At 40.8% G+C, this 23,943-nt stretch overlaps 1 protein-coding gene across 5 annotated transcripts in view; it reads right to left on the reverse strand.

Moving 5' to 3' along the window:
- ZEB1 (zinc finger E-box binding homeobox 1) overlaps positions 1-23,943 on the reverse strand; it is a 72,710-nt gene that overhangs the window by 36,344 nt on the left and 12,423 nt on the right. The gene's annotated exons all lie outside the window — the stretch shown is intronic.

Here is a 23,943-nt window from a genome sequence, read left to right on the forward strand (position 1 = left end):
AGCGCCTGTGACCTGAGGTACCACTGTACAGTCTAAGCCAGGGGTAGTCAACCTTTTTATAGCTACCACCCACTAATGCATCTTTTTTGATGGTAAAATTTCCCTACTGTCCACCAGTGCTCGATGGAAGGAGGATTCAGCTTGTGCCGTAGAACCCCCTACCACCCTCCTAAAATCCTGTAACACCCACTAGTGGGCGGTAGGGACCAGGTTGACCAAGCAATGGGATGTCGTATGGGATGCCATGGGACACAGTAATATGTGAAGCAGCAAATAGCAGTTGTTTCAGATGTCCTGTGAAGACTTCTGTTTTTGGCTCAGGCCTTCCATGACCCATAAGACTGGACCCTGTTTTATGTGTTTGAATCCTTTGAATTTATGTACTATTTGGTTTTAAGTGTTTTTATAGGGATGTCTTATTGGTTTTAGCTTGTGCTTTGGGTCGATGTCTGTACAGCACATGGACAACTGGTGATATGCAGCCCTGAACTACTTTCCCTGCATCCCTACCTCTTCCTCCCTGCCGCCCAATTCAATAAAGCCAGAAACCATTGAGGAGCAAGCTGGTCAGTGCACTCCTCAGCTGTTCCTATAGCCAATCAGAAGGGCAGCAGGGCAGGCGGGGCCTCAGTTTGCCGGGACAGGGAAGTAAATACCTCCATATCCCCATACACCTATCTCTATAAATCATACCACTGAGATCTGGAGATGGGAAATAAGGATGTGCACACATGCGCGCATTATAGTTGTTTAAATTCTGGATTTAAGAGAGTAGAAATTGCAGGTGCAGTCAAAACCATACCATGGTGGGGTTATTTTTGTTATTACCCAGACATGATACACTAGGGGGGAAGGATGTTTGGGCTAGCCTACGGGAAGAAGCCTATCTAAGTTACAGGAGCAGATTCCCTTATGACAGATCTGTCTCTTTCATATTTGTCATGGTTTAGTAGGAAATATGCCTATTCAGGCACACAGTTTTGAACACAACCACACACAGTAAGACATACCTGCAAAGATTCTGTATCAGTATGCATTAAAATATACTAGATGAGTATATCACAACCATCAAGGGTGGACAAAACTCTAGACAAGAATGAATACAGATTGTGAAAATAAGTAGGGCAAACCTTAATCACATTTATTACAAGCATTTAAAGAAATCTTCCTGCATCAATTAAATATTGCTCCAAAGTGTAGTGTCAGAAGGGCAAATAGTTTATCTTAAAATTTAATTAATTTAAAAGTTTTATACTCCACTTTTTGAAGCTATCCTCCACAAGGTGGCTTACAATATTTTAATACACAATATTTTCACTTGAAATAAGAACCAAATCTACTTAGAAGAGCAGTTTCAACTCTCATCCCACCCCTCTCAATTAGGATAGCTTCACTATCTGAAGCAGTCGCTTCACTAAGGCACGGCAAGTCTGGGTTAGTTATCTGTCAGATGCATAACTGATCTGCACATGACCAGACATGTCCTGCTGATGCTTGCATTGTGGCAAGAATAGTTCTTAATTGTTGTGGGACTGTTCATCCCAGAATGGGATCAAACACGAAACAAACCTATTATTGTTCCAAAAATACTAGTCTGAGGGTTTAAATTAAAAGAAGTGCAACTGGGTATTGGAATATTTTGTTTGTTTGTTAATTCTGACAACTGAGGTTTGGACGTCAGCACGTTCTATCAGATAATAAATTGTTTTCATGGGCCTCTTTAGAAGTTTGAGATTATGACTTGAAAAAACTTTGAAGATACAATCTAACAGAATAAATAGTACTTTTGGGTGCATCAGAGAGGAGAATACCAATAGTACCAAGAATGTGTGACTTGCTTTGAGCCCTTCCAACAAGTGACTTGCTTTCAGCCCTGCACGTGCTGACTTAAGGGCCCATTTCCAGTATAATAATAATAATAATAATAATAATAATAATAATAATAAATTTCTTGTATCCTGCCCATCTGACTGGGTTGCCCCACTACTCTTGCGGCTTCCAACAGAATATGAAAGAACATGACAAAACACCAGACATTAAAAAGTGCACTATAGATCCCTGTGTATGTTCCATTTTCTTTCTGTAAAATAGCCTGCAGCATTTCAAAGATGAACAAATTCATTAAGTGGCCTTTGGGGCCGCAGTTTCAGGTGGAACAGAAGCAGACTGCCTATGCAAGCATCTTGGAATAGCTATCCCAGGTTGTCCCAGGGAAAGTGTTAGGTGGACACCTGCTTGTTCAAAAGCTTTCAAGACCCTGTCCAGAGACATATCACTTTAAATGGGACTGACAAGCATCAACCTTGCCAAGATCACACTGCTGCCATTCCACCCATTTCTTGCCTGGATTGCTTGCCACCTTCATTTTCACCAGCCTTGCCAATACCAGTAGCTATTTTGTTGAAAATTAACAGGATTTGGGAGATCCCCCCCCCCCCGCAACATGAAATCTGACAGAATAGGTGCAAAACCAATTTCTCTGCCCTTGGTCGCACTGGTCTATATGAAAGTAAAGAGAATGTTAAACAGCTACAAAATGACTGCAAAGGGAGATTGCTAAAATTCTGCTGTCACTGTTCACCTAAGGAAGCACACCAGTTTTTTTTTGGGGGGGAGAGGATTAGAGGAAATAGAGATGGTATCAGAGAGACTCACATACTCCTGTTTTCACAGAGGATGATATTTTTGCACATGAGAGCCTGTGTGGAACAGAGACAAAGCTGGAAAAGGGAGGCCAATGAGAGCGGATGAGCATCTGCAGCAAATAATGTTTTGCAATGTCTTCCTTTCAGCAATTTATATACCACTTAACATTGTAGTTATAAAATCAGTTAAAATCAATCAGAAAATCAGAAAAGCTTACTTAAAATGCCTGCTGAAACAGAAGTTCAGCAGCAACAGGGCCTGTCTGATGTCATCCTGAAAGAGTTCCACCAAACTGAGCCTACCATGCTGAACACACAGCTCCTGGGGAGAGTGGCAGTCCAAGACATCTGGTCTGCACCAGGTTGGGGAAGACTGCTACGGGGCCTAGCTGATAAGGGTGGCAATCATGTCCTTAGGTTCACATTGCTCCAAAGAGACATCGCAGGTTTATAAAACTGTGGCCTGCGAGTTCCTTTCGGTGGTCTGCAGAAAGGCTGTGGATCTGCTAAAGCTGACAAATGTTACCCTCTACTTAACAGAGCTTGGCCGCAAAAACAGGCACACCCAGTACTTCAGAAATATGAGTTGTGTGTTTTGATGTGCAAATCAAAACTTTTTTTATTAACAAGTCCGTCAAGACCCCGGAAACTTTCAAGTGATCCATTTTTAAAAGTTTGGGTATGTAAAACCCCGAAAGCAAGGGTGCTTAGGGATTATAAACCTTCTCAGAAGTTATGAAAGAAGCAAGCTGGGATCAGAGTCAGCAAGACTAGATGACCCTTCCAGCTCTACAATTCTATGATTCTATGAAAAACTAAAGAATCTCATCCTTTCTTCATATTTCAGACTTCTCTATACTACCATGTCCTGCCAAAATTATGAGAGGAGATACTCCATTACCATTCTGAAGGATATACTGCTTCACCTACTGTTATTGCTTTCCATTGCGCTGTGAAAATAACTTTATCTGGTCAAAGCATGGCTGAAGAGAAATTGGTAAGATGTGCATTGTTTCATATTGACATGAACAATGGCAGTCTATGAACAGGGGTCAGCAAACATATCTGAGCATTACAGTGGTACCTCAGGTTACAGACGCTTTAGGTTATAGACTCAGGATGAGAACAGAAATTGTGCGGCGGCAGCACGAGGCCCCATTAGCTAAAGTGGTACCTCTGGTTAACAACAGTTTCAGGCTTGGTATTGCCTACTTCAGGTGACTCTTTCCAACCTTTCTATAAGGGGTCTTTTAAACTGGAAGTGCCAGAGATTGTATCTCAGACTTTGTGCATGTGAAGCAGGTACTACAGCCATAGTAATAATAATAATAATAATAATAATAATAATAATAATAATAATAATAATAATTTATACCCCGCCCATATGGCTGAGTTTCCCCAGCCACTCTGGGGGGCTCCCAATCGAGTGTTAAAAACAATACAACATTAAATATTAAAAACTTCCCTAAACAGGGCTGCCTTCAGATGTCTTTTAAAGATAAGATAGCTGCTTATTTCCTTCACATCTGAAGGGAGTTCCACAGGGCGGGTGCCACTACGAGAAGGCCCTCTGTCTGGTTCCCTGTAACATCACTTCTCGCAATGAGGGAACCGCCAGAAGGCCCTCAGCGCTGGATCTCAATGTCCGGGCTGAACGACGGGGGTGGAGACGCTCCTTCAGGTATATAGGACCGAGGCCGTTTAGGGCTTTAAAGGTCAGCACCAACACTTTGAATTGTGCTTGGAAACGTACTGGGAGCCAATGCAAATCTCTCAGGACTGGTGTTATGTGGTCCCGGCGGCCACTCCCAGTCACCAGTCTAGCTGCCACATTCTGGATCAATTGCAGTTTCCGGGGCACCTTCAAAGGTAGCCCCAAGCTACAACTGTTGGCCACATCATTGTTATCCAGGTAACTGGAATATCCCTATGCGGAGTCAGAGTGTACGTAACTTGCCCTGAGTAATCCACCAAGGTTCATGCCAAAATTTGAAGGCAGGAGAACTGAGATACAGCTAAGACGTATCCAGCACTCAACTATGGCTCAACAACATTTTTCAGCCAGTTAAGCATCCTTAGCTTGAATTTCATTAAACTGTTTCATGAGTGTTCACAATTAACCTCTTGGCATGTCTACAAAAAGGACATCAGATAAAGGCATCCAAGTTCTAAAAATAGTTGAGCTACAAAGTAGTTGTACATTTTAATCAACTGGTCCCTTAAGACCAATTAGGAAAACGTTCTCTTTCTGCTCTGTACTAATCTGCTCAAATATTTCAGAGATGGTACAATTAGAATCCAGACAATTCTATTTGGGAATAGTTTTACATTGCAAAGGAAAAATTAGACGTGGCTCATGTTAGAGGAGCAACCTATTTGTATCAATTCAATTAATCAAAGCCTTAGGTTAATCCAATGTGCAGCCAACACTTTGATATGTTGAATCGTCACATCTGTTTAAAGCCTCACATTTTTGTGTCACTTGGTTATATTCCATGCTAATCAATAAGTGATGGTTTTGTATAAAAACCTAACAATATATATTTTTTTACTATTAGCTTGCTAGTAGACCAAAATACTCTTAATTTTCCTGCTTTCTTTCACAGCAATTTTGTGTATTCTGATTAGGCAAATTCTGAGATTGTCAGCCTTAAGGTGACAGAAAGAACTATTAATGTTTACAAAAATCACTGCTAGCTGCTCTAACCCTATGGGATAGGATAAGATAAATAAATTTATGTAGATTTATAGAATTTTTGATGAATTAAGGGAAGATAAGAACTATTAACTGCTTAAAAAGGCACCCCCTTTAGCAATTTTTAGCACATCTGTGCAAAAAGGAACAAGAATATCTGCCTACTTAGAAGCTTTGTTTGCCCTTGATGATGTCATCTTATTCCCAAGGACCAACTCAAGAAGCATTGCCTTACTGTAAATGAAATTTATTTACATTCAGCTACATCAGTACATAGCCAGATCTAACTGACTGGAATAACTTATGAAGATGGTAGTCCTAACTTTGGACAGGGAGTGACTCTAGTTAACACATGATGCTAAACTTTGGTTTGGTTTGCTTAATCATGGTTGGTTGGTTTGATTGTATGAAGCAGTCCAACAGCTTAACTATGATTTGTCTGTTTCTAGCAGAAACATCTAATGATGGTTTGTCCTTATTTGAAAACATTGTATGTTAATCATGGTTTGTTTGTCCATTCCAGATGCATGCCAAACTATAGAGCTATGCAGAAACAGCAGCATAAAAAATACTGACCTCATGGTTAAACAGCCTTCATTGGTGCTTTTTTCTAAGGAATTCCCTCTTAACTTTGTCCTTTCCCCACCCCACTCCTCCATGACTCATCCCCCTCAAAAGGCAGACCACCTCACGGCTGCTGCCCTACAGAGGGAAATTTAGGGTGACCACAATACAGTACTACCTACTAACATCTAATCTGAGATATACAGTGGTACCTCGGGTTACGTACGCTTCAGGTTACACACTCTGCTAACCCAGAAATAGTGCTTCAGGTTAAGAACTTTGCTTCAGGATGAGAACAGAAATCGTGCTCCGGCGGCACGGCGGCAGCAGGAGGCCCCATTAGCTAAAGTGGTACTTCAGGTTAAGAACAGTTTCAGGTTAAGAACGGTCCTCCGGAACAAATTAAGTACTTAACCTGAGGTACCACTATATAGGAAAGCATATGTAATGATACGCAAATCTACCTTTTTAAATTGCAAGTCACTTATATGTGAATTCTTTTTGAAAAACTACAGGGATAAAACAGTAGATGCTGAAGAAGATAAAAAGTGAATTTGCCTATAAGTAAAACTTCAAGCTCCTTACCGTACAGAACTATCCTAGGAGGGAGGAAACACTCAGCAAACTTTCAATCAGCTCACTATTGCCCACATGCCCAGCCAGAGTCCAATGCACATTTTGGCTTTTCTTCAGTGGTGCCAAGTGGAGAGAAGCAGCTTGGAATAACTGCACATAGGTATCACGACATTCCAAAATCCATCACCACTGAGATGCAAGAGGCAATAACAGAAAACCATGCCACAGTGCATGTGCATTCCAAATGCCACCATCAAGGCAATAGCAGTCTCAAGGTTCACTGTTCCTTTCTTCTAACCAAGAGGAGGACTAAGCTGAAGACTAAGCTGAGGAGGTGACTCTAGAAAAACACCAGCATTTTCTGCTGAACCAGACGATCACACTACATAGTGTGAGAAAGAGATCCTCTCAAAGTTGAAGACCAGTCCTACAATGAGTTGGTGGGCAACTGAGCAGCAGGACTTTTAAGGATAGCTTTGAGTGGTATATAAATTTGATGCAATACATAAAATAAAATAATATAATCCTACTGGATTGACCTTTCATAGCTTCAAGTAAAGAGACATCCCTGTCCCAAAATGTACCTGGTACAGGTAACTCCATTCCTACCCCACAACAAAACTTTTTATTTCCTCCCTTAAGAGAATTTTAGACATATACATAGAAATTAGTTGTAACATGTCCTTTCTCATCTTTGTTCTTTCTTTCACATGCTTTAAGGCAGTGAACAGGACCTTGAGGAAGCAGAATTCTGGGCTTCCCCTCAACTGTAGAGAGATGTGGCACTAACAAATGTGCAAAGGAACAAGGATTGCATATAGCTCACAAAGGACTTGGTGGGGGAGACTTGAGGGAGGAAGTAAGGGAGGTGGATGTAGATGCTGTACTAAAGCTTACATGTATCATGTAACCCACTGGCTGTTATATCTACTGTGGTGAGAGGAATGGGTTGGACTAGATAACCCTTGGTCCCTTCCAATTCTCCAGTTCTATGATTCTACAAGCATTACTGGTGAGCAATCTGTGTCAGCAGTTGCTTAAAAGTAGCACCTGACTCCTTCATAGCTGGCAGGGCCATGCATTCACTCCTCTTTATAATGCTCGTTTTGACATTTCTTGCACATCAAGTGGAAACTTTTCTATCCCAAGATCTGCTTTCTGCTCATCCAACTCATTAATAACGGCATCCTTCCATTTCCCAAAAATCCACGTGGCCATAAGGGGAACCAAGAGAAGGTGCAAAAGGGAGGCGGAAATTCCTAGTAAGCTTTGCAACAAGAAACTTTCCTTTGGAAGTTGAATATCTTAAATAGTTTTATGTTCACATGCCTCAAAACTGCTTCTTTTAAGTTAAGAAAAGGTGAAGTACTAAAAGTATGCACAGAAATGGTTACACTGTTTATTAATTAAAATGTTTACTTATTAAAATGAGCAGTTTTTGCATGAAAAAGTTAAAAAATATTTTTAAAATGTCAACGTGTCTAGAAGACTGTGTTGTGCAGTGATCTTAACATTATTGTAAAAATGTTAAGATGCTGGTGATATGTAGGTTCACCTATTTAGAATTTGCAAAGAACTAGGCAAACAAACAAACACAAATAATTTTGTTCAAAACCCACAAAAGTTACCTGGGTCTTTTTATTAGCATTAGGTTTCCTATGGAAGTCTGGAGATAGAAGCCAAATAGCTAAAGGTTTACATACTACTCTGAAGTCTGCCCAGTCACGATCAGGCCTTACTTTGACATAAGTCACGGAGATTTCATTTTTGTTTGCTGCTCTTTGTTGTTGTGAAAGCAACACAGGAAAGAAAACAGTACAAAATTTGTTCAGGGCTCAGGTTCCTATATTCCCGCACTTAATGTCACGAACTATTATGGCAACTTTGGTCTTTATTAATAAGCTCATATGAAAGGATATTTTAAAGACATTTCTTCTAAAGGTAAACAAGGAAAGTAGGCAGGATGTATAAAGGGCAACAAGATTGAAATGCAAGACCTTGCTGTAAAAAGGAAACAATATAAATAATTCTCTTTTTAGTTCTGAATTAACATGGTTTAATGAACTAATTTGCAGAGTTTAGGAAATATTATTTAAAGCAACGGGAACCTTGATTTAAATCAATCCACTCTTTGCACAGAAAGTTTAGATTTGAAGTTCTGTATGTGGACACAGGTGGCGCTGTGGGTTAAAGCCTCAGCGCCTAGGACTTGCCGATCGAAAGGTCGGCGGTTCGAATCCCTGCGGCGGGGTGCGCTCCCGCTGCTCGGTCCCAGCGCCGGCCAACCTAGCAGTTCGAAAGCACCTCCGGGTGCAAGTAGATAAATAGGGACCGCTTACCAGCGGGAAGGTAAACGGCGTTTCCGTGTGCGGCTCTGGCTCGCCAGAGCAGCGATGTCACGCTGGCCACGTGACCCGGAAGTGTCTCCGGACAGCGCTGGCCCCTGGCCTCTTGAGTGAGATGGGCGCACAACCCCAGAGTCTGGCAAGACTGGCCCGTACGGGCAGGGGTACCTTTACCTTTACCTTTATGTGGTATATAGAAGCTGTGCTGCAGCAATCTGTTCATTCAGGATTCAATGCTCCAAAAGGGAAAAAAAAAATATGAGAGCCCTCCAGTGGCCAAAGTATCATCCATGTTTGTACATAGTTCTGGTTTATGAACACACAGACATTTCCAGCCATTTAAAAAGACAATTCATATGGAGTACAGATGACTCTCCCTGTTGCCCCACACATATGTTTCAAAAGTTATTATTGAGCGTTAGTAAGAAAAATGCATGGGAGTTTATAGAATAGATGGAAGAGTATAAATTTTAAACTAACCCTCCAGGAATTATAATAACTGTCCTCCTGAATGATGTGCTTTACTGCCAAAGTTTAGTTTGGTCTTATGAAATGCAATGCAGTGAATACAACACAGGGCAAAATATATTCTGCTATGAAGGTTTATATTTACCTACAAACTGCCACCGTCCTAGAAGTTGCAAATGCACTATCATTAGAATTTAATTTGATCCATTCCCTCAAATCTGAAAATCAGCAATCCTGATTTTTTTTGCCCAATCTCTAATGTTTATTGAACACTTACTAATTTCTGCAGCTTGAATCTCACTTTTTATTCATTTACCTGGTATCCTAAGCGAGTTTCCTTTATGCCAATTCAGGGAGACGTGGCAGAACGTGTTTTGCATATGCTACAGTGAAAAAAGTTTATTAAACATCATCTGTTCCGTTGTCCTAAACAACTCAATGCTGCTTCTATTTATTTATAGCTCCATCAACGCCAAAAAGCTCTTCATTACTTGCACAGTAATGATTGCTACTTAATTCTTCAGCTGTTCCAAGTTTTCTTCCCATTCCACCCTCTCTAAAAACACCAGAAAAACCTGCTCTTGTTAATATCAACATTCAAAACAATCCAATGCATTTCCAACTGTTACACAAATGGAATAATCCAGACTCCAAAAGTCTAAGCCCTCACCTGACAGTGAGTCTGTGGGGATTAGGTTCAAAGCTTTAGATGAAATATTGCAGGGTATGCTTACTTTTTTAAAGTATCACTCATCTTGGAGAAGCTGGGCCTGAGCTGTCTATCTGGATAAATACCTCAAAATAGCAAGGAAAGCAAAAATGTTACACCACTTTAGCTTCCATGAGAAAGAGCTGATGCCAAATCATATGATACACATTTATAAGGCTTGTAAATAGCCAGCTGACTAGTGACCTGTGGCAAGTAAGAATCCCACTGAGACAAGTGGACAGCCGAGGGTAAAGCAGTTTTTAAGGCCGCATATAATATGCTTAAGAGTGGGCTAGTTAAATTGTATATGCTAATAAATGTTGCAGACTTATTTGCAAGGCAGCATTAAACATTCAGTTGGGAAAAATAGCTACATGTGTATTTTACAGTAAACTTTCAAATTTGCTTTCAGCTGAGCAGCTACCACTGAGAGGCTCCCTCAATATTCACAAGTTAGCTCCAGTAAAGCATAACAGGTTAATTAGTTTTTAAAAGGTCTTTCAAGTCATGGTTCACACATAAAGCAATCAAAAGTACTCATTCAAGCTCTATTCAACAGGAAATGAAGCAGAAAGTCTAGCAGACATCTACCAGAGACAAATGGCAGATTCTTCATGTGCTCACGTTATCTGCTGACCTTCATTATGAAGACAGAGGATCAATTTAGACCCCCAAATTAGCATTCACCTACATTTCCCAACTTGACCCTGGATTAGAAAAAATGTGTTCACCCACTTTTGCATATTGAGACACACTTGAAAAAAAGATCTAGATTCACAGTGCTACTAATTTAATATGCCCTTTTCAGTGTACATAAATAGCAGCTATCATTTAAGACAGGTGTTTTGCTTTCCAGAGCAATTATAATTTTCCTCAAATCAGTGAACTACTACTGCTTTTTGAGAATATTTTGGTCACACAGGTGTATACTTCATCATTTTCCTGCCCTAGTCCTGCAACACTTGTGCCTGATTTTCCACTGTTTGCAATATTGTTTGCTATAAGGAACCTCGCTTGCATAAACTTCCACCTTGGCCCTTTTGCACATATGAGTTCCCATTTATGAACATACAAGCAGCCCTGCTGGGTCACACCAAAGTCCTATCTAGCACAGCATCCTGTTTCACACAGTGGAAACACAGATGCCTATGAGATGCCCATAAGCACAGCAACAATCTCCTGCTATAGCAATTTATCCATTGGCCAGTGTAAAAAATGCATGCTTGACTCTTACGGTTAAGAACCAGAAAGGTGTTTATTCTAGGCTGCCCTAGCACATTATGCTGCAAACTCTTCTATATCTGGAAAGCTTATGTAATTTTACTGTTTTTTATGCTTTTGGTTGTATCTTTTGTACTGCACTTATATTTTTCTCTCATTTGCAAGCTGCCCCACAAACTAATTTTGAAGGGCAGTAGAGAAATTTAATAAAATAAAAGATGCTTAGAACAAATTGCATTCCCATTGCTGGGCTCTTGTTAGGTCTCCACCCAGCTTGGAATAGGATCATTGTAGTACTGTCCATGCTTATCAGAGGAAATGAAAAGGTATTACCGTATTTTTTGCTCTATAAGACTCACCTTTTCCCTCCTAAAAAGTAAGGGGAAATGTGTGTGCGTCTTATGGAGTGAATGCAGGCTGCGCAGCTATTACAGAAGCCAGAACAGCAAGAGGGATTGCTGCTTTCACTGCGCAGCGATCCCTCTTGATGTTTTGGCTTCTGAGATTCATAATATTTTTTTTCTTGTTTTCCTCCTCCAAAAACTAGGTGCGTCTTATAGAGCGAAAAATATGGTATTTTTGGTATCGTTTCCTTCCCCTGCCACCAAGTCTTGCCTTGCTGTGCGAAATAGTGCCAAGGGGAGTTGCCACTCAAGAATGGAAGTGGCAAAGGAAGATACTTTCCCCTCTCCTTTCTCCTGAAACATTCCTGAATAATACATGAAGGGGAATTGCATTTCATGGCGCATATGCCTCCCCAAACCCTAACTCCTCCTTCCCACATCCTGTAAGCTGTTTGAGAAGATCAAGTCTCTTCCTATCCCCTTCCACCATCCTCCAGGTAACATCCAACTGCCTGCATCCAAGCTGACTGCATGGATTTCTATCAAAAGTAAGAGCAACTAAATTCTGTATAAATAATGTATGCATATTAAATATATAGGCAAGTGGAATCAAACGTTCTGCTTGAATCATTTCTGCCTGAAAAGAGGGGGTGGCTGTCTCATCTGTAGCTTGTTTTCACCTCGAAAGAACACTCAGTCTAAGAGGACATTCTGGAGCAGTAGGAAACACAGCAAAGAGCAATGCTATATATTGAAATTAGTGTGGGGAAGCAATGATCTCCTTGTGCATGAGCAAAAGAGCTTATTTTTCCACTGGTGGATCTTTGGATTCAAGCCGAAAGTAACCCTAGCCAGGTCCCCTATGGTTATAGTTTAAAAGTATCTACCCGGCAAAGCCACAAAAATCATTTATCCTTGGGTTGACAAAGTCACATTATTCCAGTTTAGAATCATACAATCAGACTCATAGAATTGTAGAGTCCCAAGGTATCTAGTCCAACCCCCTAGAGTGCAGGAATCTCAAGAGCATCCATGCTAAATGACCACCTGTCCTCTGCTTAAATACCTCCAATGTAGTTTCGTTTATGAAATAGTTTTATATAGCACTTTTAACTGCACAAAGAGCCAGTGTGGTGTAGTGGTTAAGAGCGGTAGTCTCGTAATCTGGGGAACCGGGTTTGCGTCTCCGCTCCTCCACATGCAGCTGCTGGGTGACCTTGGGCCAGTCACACTTCTTTGAAGTCTCTCAGCCCCACTCACCTCACAGAGTGTTTGTTGTGGGGGAGGAAGGGAAAGGAGATTGTTAGCCGCTTTGAGACTCCTGAAGGGGAGTGAAAGGCGGGATATCAAATCCAAACTTTTCTTCTTCTTCTTCTTCTTCTTCTTCTTCTTTTCGATTATTACAAATCCTCACAAAATCCCATTTACAAAAAGAAAACTGGGAGAATGCATAAAAATATAAAGTCCTGCTGGATCAGAACAAATGGGTATCTAGTCCAGCATCCTGCTCTTACTCTGGCCAAGCAAGTCCTTCAGAACAAGGACCTGATTGCAACAAAATACAGACACTACTGAATGACCTTACTAAATGGCTGCCTTATCACACACACTATTAGTGAAATCATTAAGTTTTAATTCCCTGATACAGTACAGTATCAGGTACAGTACTGATGTACAGGTACATACAACAGTATAGTAGTTGTATGATACCATAAGTTAATAATTTCCAGTCAAACATAATTTGTTAATGTAAGCAACTGCTACTGTGAATCACTATTAAGATGGTTACTTTCTGAGCAGTAGAAGGCTATATATCAGGCATCCGCAAACTCGGCACTCCAGCTGTTTTGGGACTACAATTCCCATCATCCCTGACCACTGGTCCTGTTAGCTAGCGATGATGGGAGAGCCAAGTTTGGGGGTGCCTGCTATATAGCAACATGCAAGTAGGCAAGTCAAAGGGAAGACCTGCTCAGATCAGTTTTACATTATGAGCACTAATATATTTTTAACAATTCTTATCCAGGTGCCTGGTGAGATTCTTTTACTTTTTTAATACAACACAGCTCTGGGACATTGGATGGATGGGGGGGGGCAGCAGATTAGTTAACAACTGTAAGACCGCATTGAAGAATGCTGGAGGCCATAAAAAGTCACTTTATAGAAAGGTCTAACTGGCTGTTATCTGTCAAGTGAGTTCCAGGCAGTGTTCCATGTTTTCACTCACTTGCCAAGACTCCTGGTGAGCATGATTAGCCCAAGCATTCCTCCCAACCTTGGTGCTGCAGAGGTGGGTGAAATCATCTCAATAAATGCACAGCGATAGCTGCCCTCCCCCTAAGCTCCATGTTTTGGAGGAAGGGTTGGAGTTGTTTAGCCACAACACTGTGGCAGTGACCTGAGAAACTCTATCAAGCAGGGACACAGCAAAGACCTCCCATAATTTGCTGTTCCTTGATTGCTCTGCATTTGAAGCTCCCAGAGTGGCCCAGCAACTGCACCAGGAAGAGGAGGGGAGGCCAATCAAGGCCAGCAAAAACCTTTGAAGCTCTACTTCCATGCCATCCATGAAATGGCCTTGAATCTAGTGCTGATCCAAGCATGTTTGCTGCTTAAAAAAGAAAAGAGGGTGGACGTGTGGGAGAAACAATGCCAGGCACCAGTAAAAACATTTGTGTTTTTTCTTTATTTTAAAAGACAAACCATGTTTTCTTCCTATTTGAAAAACAGGACAGGGGAAGAAGAAGTTGCTTTGGGAGTTGCACGAAGGCCAGCCAGTTATCACCCAAGCCAGCTCCTGCTGGAAACTGGTTGCCCCCCATCTTCGACCTCCAGAAGGAGGCAACTAAGGAGCCAGAAAAGGCTTAAAGCTGTGTTCGTATTTATGCACCCTTAGACACTTTGGGACACTAGTACTACTGCTTATTTGTGGGATTTTAACACTCTCAATCCAGTGGTTCAATGTGGTCGTAAATAACTTATCACAGTAAAAGTCATAAAACCAATATAAACAGTGTAAAAAGGTGGAGGCAGGTAGTCTACATTCCACCATCACTGGCCAACAAAAGCAGAAACCTAACAAGCTCTCTTAGTCTTAAACATACAAAACATGGGTTCAAATATATTTCTATGGGAAGGCATGTTTTTATACTACACTGTTTAAAAAGATCCTTTGACGTTCAAATGAGCAAAATTAAAGAAATACAGTAATACCTCTGGTTACGAACCGTCCTCGAGAAAGCTTCGGCTAACCCAGAAGTAGGTGCTCCTGGTTGCGAACTTTGCCCCAGGATGCGAACGGAAATAGCACATTAGAGGAGCGCACGCAGTGTGAGTCCCCATTAGCGAAAGCGCGACTCAGGTTAAGAATGGTTTCGAGTTGAGAATGGATCTCTGGAACAAATTAAGTTCATAACCAGAGGTACGACTGTAAGGCACAACAGGATAATGTGTGGAATACACATGGATATACAGTGGTACCTCTGGTTACGTACTTAATTTGTTCCGGAGGTCCGTTCTTAATCTGAAGCACCACTTTAGCTAATGGGGCCTCCTGCTGCTGAAGCACTGCCGGAGCAAGATTTCTGTTCTCATCCTGAAGCAAAGTTCTTAACCTGAGGTACTATTTCTGGGTTAGCAGAGTCTGTAACCTGAAGCATATGTAACCTGAAGCGTATGTAACCCAAGGTACCACTGTATAGCCATATCCAAAGAGCAATGATGTCAATGCACTCAACACACTTCTGATGAAGCAGTGGCCATGGGATGTTTGAGAAGGTAACAAACAGTTCTGTTGAAAGCTGCCTGGTTGCCTCTGTTAGACACCTGGACAAAAGAGAAATCTAATATACTCAAGTTTGCAAAAGAAACAATAGAGGGAGTATTGGAAAAGTCAAGGCATTCATGCAGGAAGTAGCTTTTGACTGTTTAAAGCCACAAGCTGGTTTAAAAGAAACACACAACAAAACCAGCACAAAGTTTGAGAGATGAAAACAGATACTCAAAATCCTTCCAAATCATCCTTAATACATTGCATACCAGCTCTAGAAAGCAACATGATATGCAGTTTCAGCAGTTATAAAGCAACGTGTGCTACCCAGGTGCTAAAACATCATTCCAACCCCAAACCAAGCCTTAAGTAAATAGAATTACAATTGTCAAGGAATTTGAAACAAACTATGCATTAAAAGCAGTTGAATATTATATTGTAATGTCTATTCCAAGGCATGTATTTTAGGTTGTCTTAACACTCCTAGGGCAGACCTGTACTGCTATTAAACACCTTCACAGGTGGTAGATAGGGCAATAAAAAAAAATGAACAGTAGAGCAAATTCCAGGGGAAACTCACTGTGAAATATGAGGTACTGAACAACAAAAAGTCAGAAAGTCAGCTCCAGGGCATAGTGGAATTAGCTGGATGCTATTACTATACATTAAGTATTCACATTACCCAGGGGCGGAAGAATGGGGGCGCGGTGGGTGCGGACCGCCTGGGGTGTCACCACTGAGGGGGATGACAAAATGCTGGGCAGCACTCGCTGCGGGGCCTGCAGTGCGTCCGAGCCAGGCGTCTCTCCTGGGAGAGACGTGGTGGCTTGGGTGGGTGCAGGCTCCATGCTGCCCAAACGGTTCGCCCGCTGCCTCCCCCCCCCCCAGCTACAGGGTGGCTGAGTGGGAGGAGGCTGGCAGACTCCAGAGGCCGTACGGTGCCCCCAAACCTATGAGCGGCTCACCCCGCCCTTTGGTGCGCTGACCCAGGCGCCCAAGCAGCTTCCTTCTCTGCTGACATTACCTCATGATACTGTGTAACAGGTAGTCAAATATACCCCTTTATTTGTTTGAGTATAAGACTGAAGTGGCAGACTATGTTCTTGCAAACAGCCACAATCTAGCCAGGCTCAGAAATAAGGATTAAGTGGTCAATTAAGCAATGTAAAATGCTACTTGAATATACCATAAACCAAGAATGTACCTGTGCAGTGACTGATATTTAGCTGCCTATATTTAATTGCATTATTCAATAGCTAAGGCTTGAATGTGAGCTCTTTGCTTCCCAATGTTGTTGTCAGCATCCATTTGTTTCAAGAGACAATGCAGTGTGCCTCTGGGGACGAGGTCAAACCACTGCATTAGCAGCACCAAAGTGACCTCCCTGGGGTTCAAGCCTGAGCAGTGTGTACGGATGTCATGGTCTGCCCTGACGAGATCCCCCCCCCCTCAGTCTCACTGATTTGGACCAAAGGAAAATGGATGCTGCAAGTCGCCCCAATTTAGCCTGCTATCAGAAACGATGCAAATTTCATAGGAATGCATTTTGGGGGTGTGGTTGCTAGGGCAAAACATCACTTGCCCTACTTGGCTACCTGTGGAACATTAGCAATACTATACTGTTGTTATGCATGGAAACATTTTCACTCCATGTAAAGTAGTTGGACAGTCAACGCACAGACATTTTGGAATCATTTAAGAATAAGAACTGCATATTTTTTTTCATTAATAAGACCACTCCCCTTATTTGGCAGCATTCACAAAAGTTTGCATATGTAAAGCTAATGAAACCCAAAATTAACATGTCTAACTGTCTTGACAGGTATCAAACCTTTCCCCATGGGAACAAATTACCCAGAAAAATACTAGGCTTGCAATGTTTATAATTGTTTACATTTTAAGTTTCAGCTTATGTTTTAATACATATTTTCCAAGAGAAAAATCTATTTTAAATTTATGTTTCCAAATCACAACACCTATTCAAAGTCACTATCGTCAGAAACACTTTCAATCCAAACTGCTGGATTAGGAAACTTTTATTCATTGGTACAATTCTGACACATCTATCAATCAGTGCAAGGTAGCTGAAGACATGAGAGGAGCATCTTCTTCCTTGGAATGCCATGTGGTTGAAACTATACTGCACTGCCTGCAGAATATTACCTGTCACCCAGATGATGGCAAGCACCTTCTCTTCTAAATACAGTGGTACCTACAGTGGTCCTGTTTATGAACGATTTGGTTTATGAACTCTGCAAAACTGGAAGTATGTCCTGGTTTGAGAACTTTACCTCGGTCTAAGAACGGAAGCTGAAGAGTGGAAGGGCACCGGCGGTGGGAGGCCTCATTAGGGAAAGCGCACCTTGTTTTAAGAATGGTTTCGGTTTAGGAACAGACTTCCGGAACGGATTAAGTTCATAAACCGAGGTGCCACTATAGTTTACTATTGAAGAATAGCTTAACTGATCTTCAGTTGGCAGGTTGGTCAAAGTCTAAGGTGTGTTACAGTAACCACCATACACATATATGGTAAAAATTTGAGTTGTGCCCCTAAATGCATGTTTGGGTTAAATATGGTTCCTGAGTCTGAAAAGGTTGAGGACTATATTCTGAGTGTCAGCTATAGCCAACTGTAGGGAAGCAGTCATCATGTGAAATGGAAGGAAATTAGCCACAACTTGGAATAATACAGCAAATGGAATCTCCGTTCCATACAGTTACCAGAGCCAGCCAGCCAGCACACTCCTCCCTATATTTGTATGAAAATTGTGCTACCAATGATGGATGGGCATTAGTGCCACAGAAATGCTAAATAGCAAAATTGTTCCTGTTGTACTAAATATTGTCTGTTCACAATCCTTGGGGAAGATGCTATCCAATAATCCAGTGTTTCCCAACCTTGTGCCTCCAGATGTTTTTGGCCTACAACTCCCATCATCCCTAGCTAGCAAGACCAGTGGTCAGGGATGATGGGAGTTGTAGGCCAAAAACATCTGGAGGCACAAGGTTGGGAAACACTGCTAATTTCCAGTTGTGTTACCTCATTCACATGAAAAGTACTCATTAGCAAGCAGGAAAGGAGGAATCTTTTTTTTAAGCCTTCATACTATTCTGTTAGGACACATCTGCTTGTGTATACTGGATCTGATATTATTGGACAGTCTATAATGCACCTTGACAGTCTTTCTCTTGCCCCGCCCTTGTGTGAACAATTGTACATGAATGCTATGAGATGCATTAGCTTAAATAAAATGAGAGGGAGCACTGCATACCTATGCATATTCGTGAAAGAAAATACACAGGATTCTATTCTCAAAGGTTCTTTATATATGGGAGACCATGAGCTTGTTTGGATGGTCCATTCTGTGTAGAACTTATCTAGCAGGACCGAGTGTGAATTAGTCATCTTTGGTGTACACAAAAAAAGTGTTCTGCTTTCTTTGGCATGTTTATGGCACATTGAACACACTTATGTAGGCATGAGAATAAATGTCACTGTTTACAGTCAGATCTCAGATTCTGTGTGACAATTCCCTAGGCAACAACTATTCCCTTAAGCAAAATTGCATATAATCAGGATATTTAATTTAAAGGGTTTAAAAAAGAGTAATTGACCATTATTTTTTGTAAATGAAACTAATAATCATATCACTGTTTCCTACATATGCTTAGAATCCAATCTGTTTTACACAGAACCATCAGGTTTGAACTGCTGAGCCTATGGAGAATCATCCATAGCGATCATCCTTCTGAAATTTTCCCCAATTGATGTTGCTATAGTGCAGTGAGAACATAGATCAAAATAGCTAAACACATCAACTAGCTCAATACATAGTGCTTAAAACTAGCTGTGAACAGAGTTTAGCAAAAGACCAGTAACCGGTGTGTTTGACTTGTATTTTCAAACTGCTAGAGAACAGTTACCCCATCCCCCATAAGCCACTACAATAGTGTTATGATAAATGTGGGATTACTACAAGTTGACCCTGTGTGCTTTGTTCTTCCTCTCCTGGGCACACCAAGTGAAAAGATTTAAATACACATCTGATTTCACAAGCATTCAGGCTCAAAGAATGTGGTGAAAGTGAAGTCATACACAGAGCATTTGCAAGCTCTCCTGTGTCAAAGGTTGTTAGTTTTTCAGCTGCCAAGTAATGTTTGATATGGGTCTGTCAAGTCTCTGTACACTACATATTTTGGCAAAATCTTGATTTGGCAACCAAAACTTACTGTATTTTTCTCTGTAACAAAATTAAGATGCCACCAGCTTGTGCAAGTACTAGCACTTAGCCTTCAAACTAGTTTTAGATCATTTATAAAATGTGAAATATTATTTACTAATCAGACCTTTCTGAATTTGGGCTTTCAAAAAATTAATATATTATTGGAATTCCAAGAAACAAAAGTTTGTTTCAGGATCAAGTGGGTAAATGTTTAAAATTCTAATAACCAATTAGAAATGGTCTTTCATATGCAATGGCAGCCAAAGATTTTATGTGATACTGCAGCAAGAGGGGGGAAAAAACTTCCATAAAATGTTAAATGCATGGTATCTCATTCCTTGTAGGCTACTATTTTTAAAAATAAACTTTCTACTGCATTATGCTGGCAATGTGTCAGACCAAGCAGATTTTAAGTATATTCGGTGTGACTTCAAATAAGTGAATATTTCAGACTGAAGTTATAAAGATGAATGAAATTACAGCACACAAAAGAAAACTAAACTGTGTGGTTACATTGTTGGAGAAACTGAAATGATAAATTGAAAAAAATAAAATAAAGATGGTAGGAAATATTAGCTGCAGCTGGAATATTGATTGCTAATTAATAGAAAACCCAACAGTTACCATCAATCAATATGTGGGAACAAGCAACTTGGCACAGAAGATTAGTGTATAAAACATACAAGAAATCCTCCCCCCCCCGCCAAAATAGTAGCAGCACATTTTGAAAGATCTTTGAGAGTCAGAGCTATGAATATTTAAATTTACTGAATGTCCAACACAGAAATATCAGAAAGGCCATACTGGAAATGTTATATATGCATGATAAATATTAAAGAGCAGCAAAACAAAAAGTTACTAAACAAAATATGAGGATTTTATTTTTTGCAATTAGTCCCTTCTATTTTTGTTATGACTGTAAAAGTCTCTTTGGCAGTACTGTATGTTAAATATTATGATGAAATCTGAAATATAAAAATTGCAGTAGCTGTCAAAAAACTGCACTGGTCTCATGCTAGAATAAAATGTCCAATTGCCTCCGTTGATGAGTTCTGTGCAATATGCAAAATGATATCTTTCAAGAGCTTAAAATTGTTTTTCATAAGAAATTAGTTTTGATCCAGTCGAGTGGCATCACTCAGCTCAGTCCTGTTATTACTAAGTTTACAAAAATGCCAGAGATTCTTGCTTTTAATGATATAACTATTAATACTTTAGAGTCTAAAAAGAGGAAGTGGATACATCTTAGTAGGTCATGCCAGAAATAATGATCTCGAACTATGCACAGAAACCAAAGCTGACTCTCAAGAATGATTGAAGCAAACCCCTGAGGTGCTGAACTGGAGAGAAGTTTTTTGCTGTCCAAATAAGTCTAGAAATGAAAGAAAATATAGAATTTGTTCAGTTCACACAACAGACTGTAGTTCAATCCAGAGTTCCAAGAGGATGCCCTGCGACCAGAGGTTTTCATATTCACTTCAGAGGGGATGTGCGCATGGAGTGGTGCTCAAAGTGAATGTAAAATAAAAGGAGGATTCCACTAATGCAGGAACTTCACATATTAATCACAGCTTTCAGATCAGGGAGTTGCTGTACTGCAGCCTGACTGCAATTGGAATTGTTCCCAAATGCTGCAATTGATCATTCCTGACAGTCTAAAAAAAGACAAAACAAAACAAAAACCCTCTTTTGTGGAGGATATTGGGTTGGCACTTTACAAATGCAGATCTCAACTATTCATATTGGCATAGATGCAAACATGTGTAATAACTAATTGTTTTAACATAAGCTGTTTTTAAAGAGTCTTCAGTGGCCTCTCATTTGTAATTCCTCTCCTCCCTTTCATTACCTTGGTAATTAATAAGTCAGAGTGTTTCAAATTCTCAACTAGTTAATCTAAGGCCACTAAAGGTCATGGACACTAGTTGTGCTAGAAATGCCAGATTTTTGAAAAAGGTGCTTTAAGTAGACCAACACTGACAAGCAATTTGTTCTGATAAAGTAGTTTTTTGAGAGATCTTAGTGTATTCAGACAGTGCAGAGTTTATTATGTGCTCAATGACTTAATATTCATCCTTTTCTGGCAGAACAGTACGAGTTTTATTGAGCAAACATTCCTGAAGCCACCCAATTCCAGCTGCTACTTTTTGTATAGCTTCCTATTAATGACTTTCAGGAATCTGAGCATCCATCAGTCTAAATGGATACATTTGGAATAAATAATTCTAACCTTGATGCTTGCCTGTTTCAAATATGTTCTGGTCATCTAGCAAGGAGTACCAGATTCAAAATTTTATTCCCATAGCATCCTCAGAGTACATCTGATGTCTAGATTAGGTCACCTACTTAATATATGATTATGATTGATTGGATTACCAGGGCGGGTCACAACAATTTAAAACACAACATTAAAAACAGTTTAAAACAAATTACAATCACAATAATATGATAGATTCTAAATAAACACACACAAACATAGTGTCAAAGAGACTTAATTCAGCATATGACTATAACTGTCAGATCCAATTCAAGGTGCTTGTACTATTACACCCAGCTCAACAGCTTAGGATACAAGTAGCTGAAAGAGCATCTTCCCAGTACCAGCCAAGCCATGGTTTGTGATCTGTAGGGAAGGCCCTGCCTGTGAAATTTTGTTCACAAGAGACAGCAATTCCTCAGTTGGGTGCCCCCTGTTCTGTAGAGATCAGATTGTCCCTTGCACAGTGGCACCTTAAGACTAATTTGTTCTAGTAGGTCTCTGGAGCAAAATGGGAGTGACACCATTTGTATAAGGTAACATTATTATTATTGTTAGGTTTTGCACTGTGCTTCTACTTTTATTGAATGCTGGACTATTATAGTTAGCCACACTGGGCTCCTGGGAAAAGGTGGGGTGCATGAATTGAATAATAGACACAAAATAATTTACACTAAAATATTCTTCTGCCCCAAAGATGGTTCAGAGGCTGACCATCAGTGATTCACAATTCCACTTTCCAGAGAGCATTTAAATTGCTTTTGGGGGAGAGCGAGAGGGCGATTAGGGGTCCCAAGCTTCCAACTTGAAACCAGGCAGGGGAGAGAACTGTCCTCTCAGTTGAGCAGGGAAGCTACAGGGAAGACTAGGGCTGCCATATTTCAAAAAAGTAAAAACCAGGGCACACTGAAAGTTGTTGGCACCGCCTTTCAGAAATCCCTCCTGTCTTTGAAATGGCAGCCCTAGGGAAGAGACCCAGGGCTGGAGGTCAAGTTGGAGAATCCTGTGCCAAAATCAGAATCCCAAGACACTGCCAAATGCCACTGCAGGAAAATGCAAAACCATGGCCACCTCAGCCCCATGTTTGGAGCTGGCAAGTGGATGGAGACTATACCAGCAGCTGCACTAGGCTTCTGTAACTGCAGGGACACCCAATCTATTTATCCAGTTGTGAAAGCTTATCATGGAATGTAGGCTTTCAAGAAGTGCAAACAGGCCTGGGAGGAAAATCCTAACAGTGATCTCTTTACACCACTTCACATACCTGATATGCTGTGGTGGCACCATATATTTATAGTTTCCAGTTACATTATTATTTGTTATATATGTACATCCTTCCATCATATAGCCGGATTTGGCTATGTGGTGAATTTCTGATGGAAAGTGAGCTTCTCCCATTGCTCTTACTCTGAATTGGGATGAGGGGAAAATAAGAGAGGATGTGATTCCACTGCACAGCCAACAGGGCAAGGTATCCTGTCTAGTGAGCTATTTTATTTCATTGCCTGCCAGGGCTCAGTGCAATACTTTCACCCTAGTTTGATTCTCATTATGTAAAACTCCATGTGGATAGCTGGGACAGAAAGGAGATGAGCAACTGAAAGCATATCACATTGGAAGTACAGTGGTACCTTGGGTTACATACGCTTCAGGTTACATACGCTTCAGGTTACAGACTCCGCTAACCCAGAAATAGTACCTCGGGTTAAGAACCTTGCTTCAGGGTGAGAACAGAAATCGTGCTCCGGTGGCGTGGTGGCAGTGGGAGGCCCCATTAGCTAAAGTGGTGCTTCAGGTTAAGAACAGTTTCAGGTTAAGAACGGACCTCCGGAACAAATTAAGTACTTAACCCGAGGTACCACTGTAATGCAGTGCGCTTCTCTGTCAACATTCAATCCCCCCTAACTAGTAGGGAGTAGATCATGAGGGGAAATGTCAACCTGGGGCTTGCTTGGCAACACGGATCTCTTCTCTTTTCTCTCCAACTACCGCCTTACAAATATGTTTCACACCTTTCCACAAAGGAGCAATGAAATGTACCGTAACTTGGAGAGAGGGGTATTTTGCTAGATACAAAACTGTTTAGCACCGCCACCATTTTGTTTTACAGCAAGTTTACACATATTT

Source organism: Podarcis gaigeae, assembly GCF_964106915.1.
Source record: "Podarcis gaigeae genome assembly, chromosome: 12".
Taxonomy (NCBI): Eukaryota; Metazoa; Chordata; class Lepidosauria; order Squamata; family Lacertidae; genus Podarcis; species Podarcis gaigeae.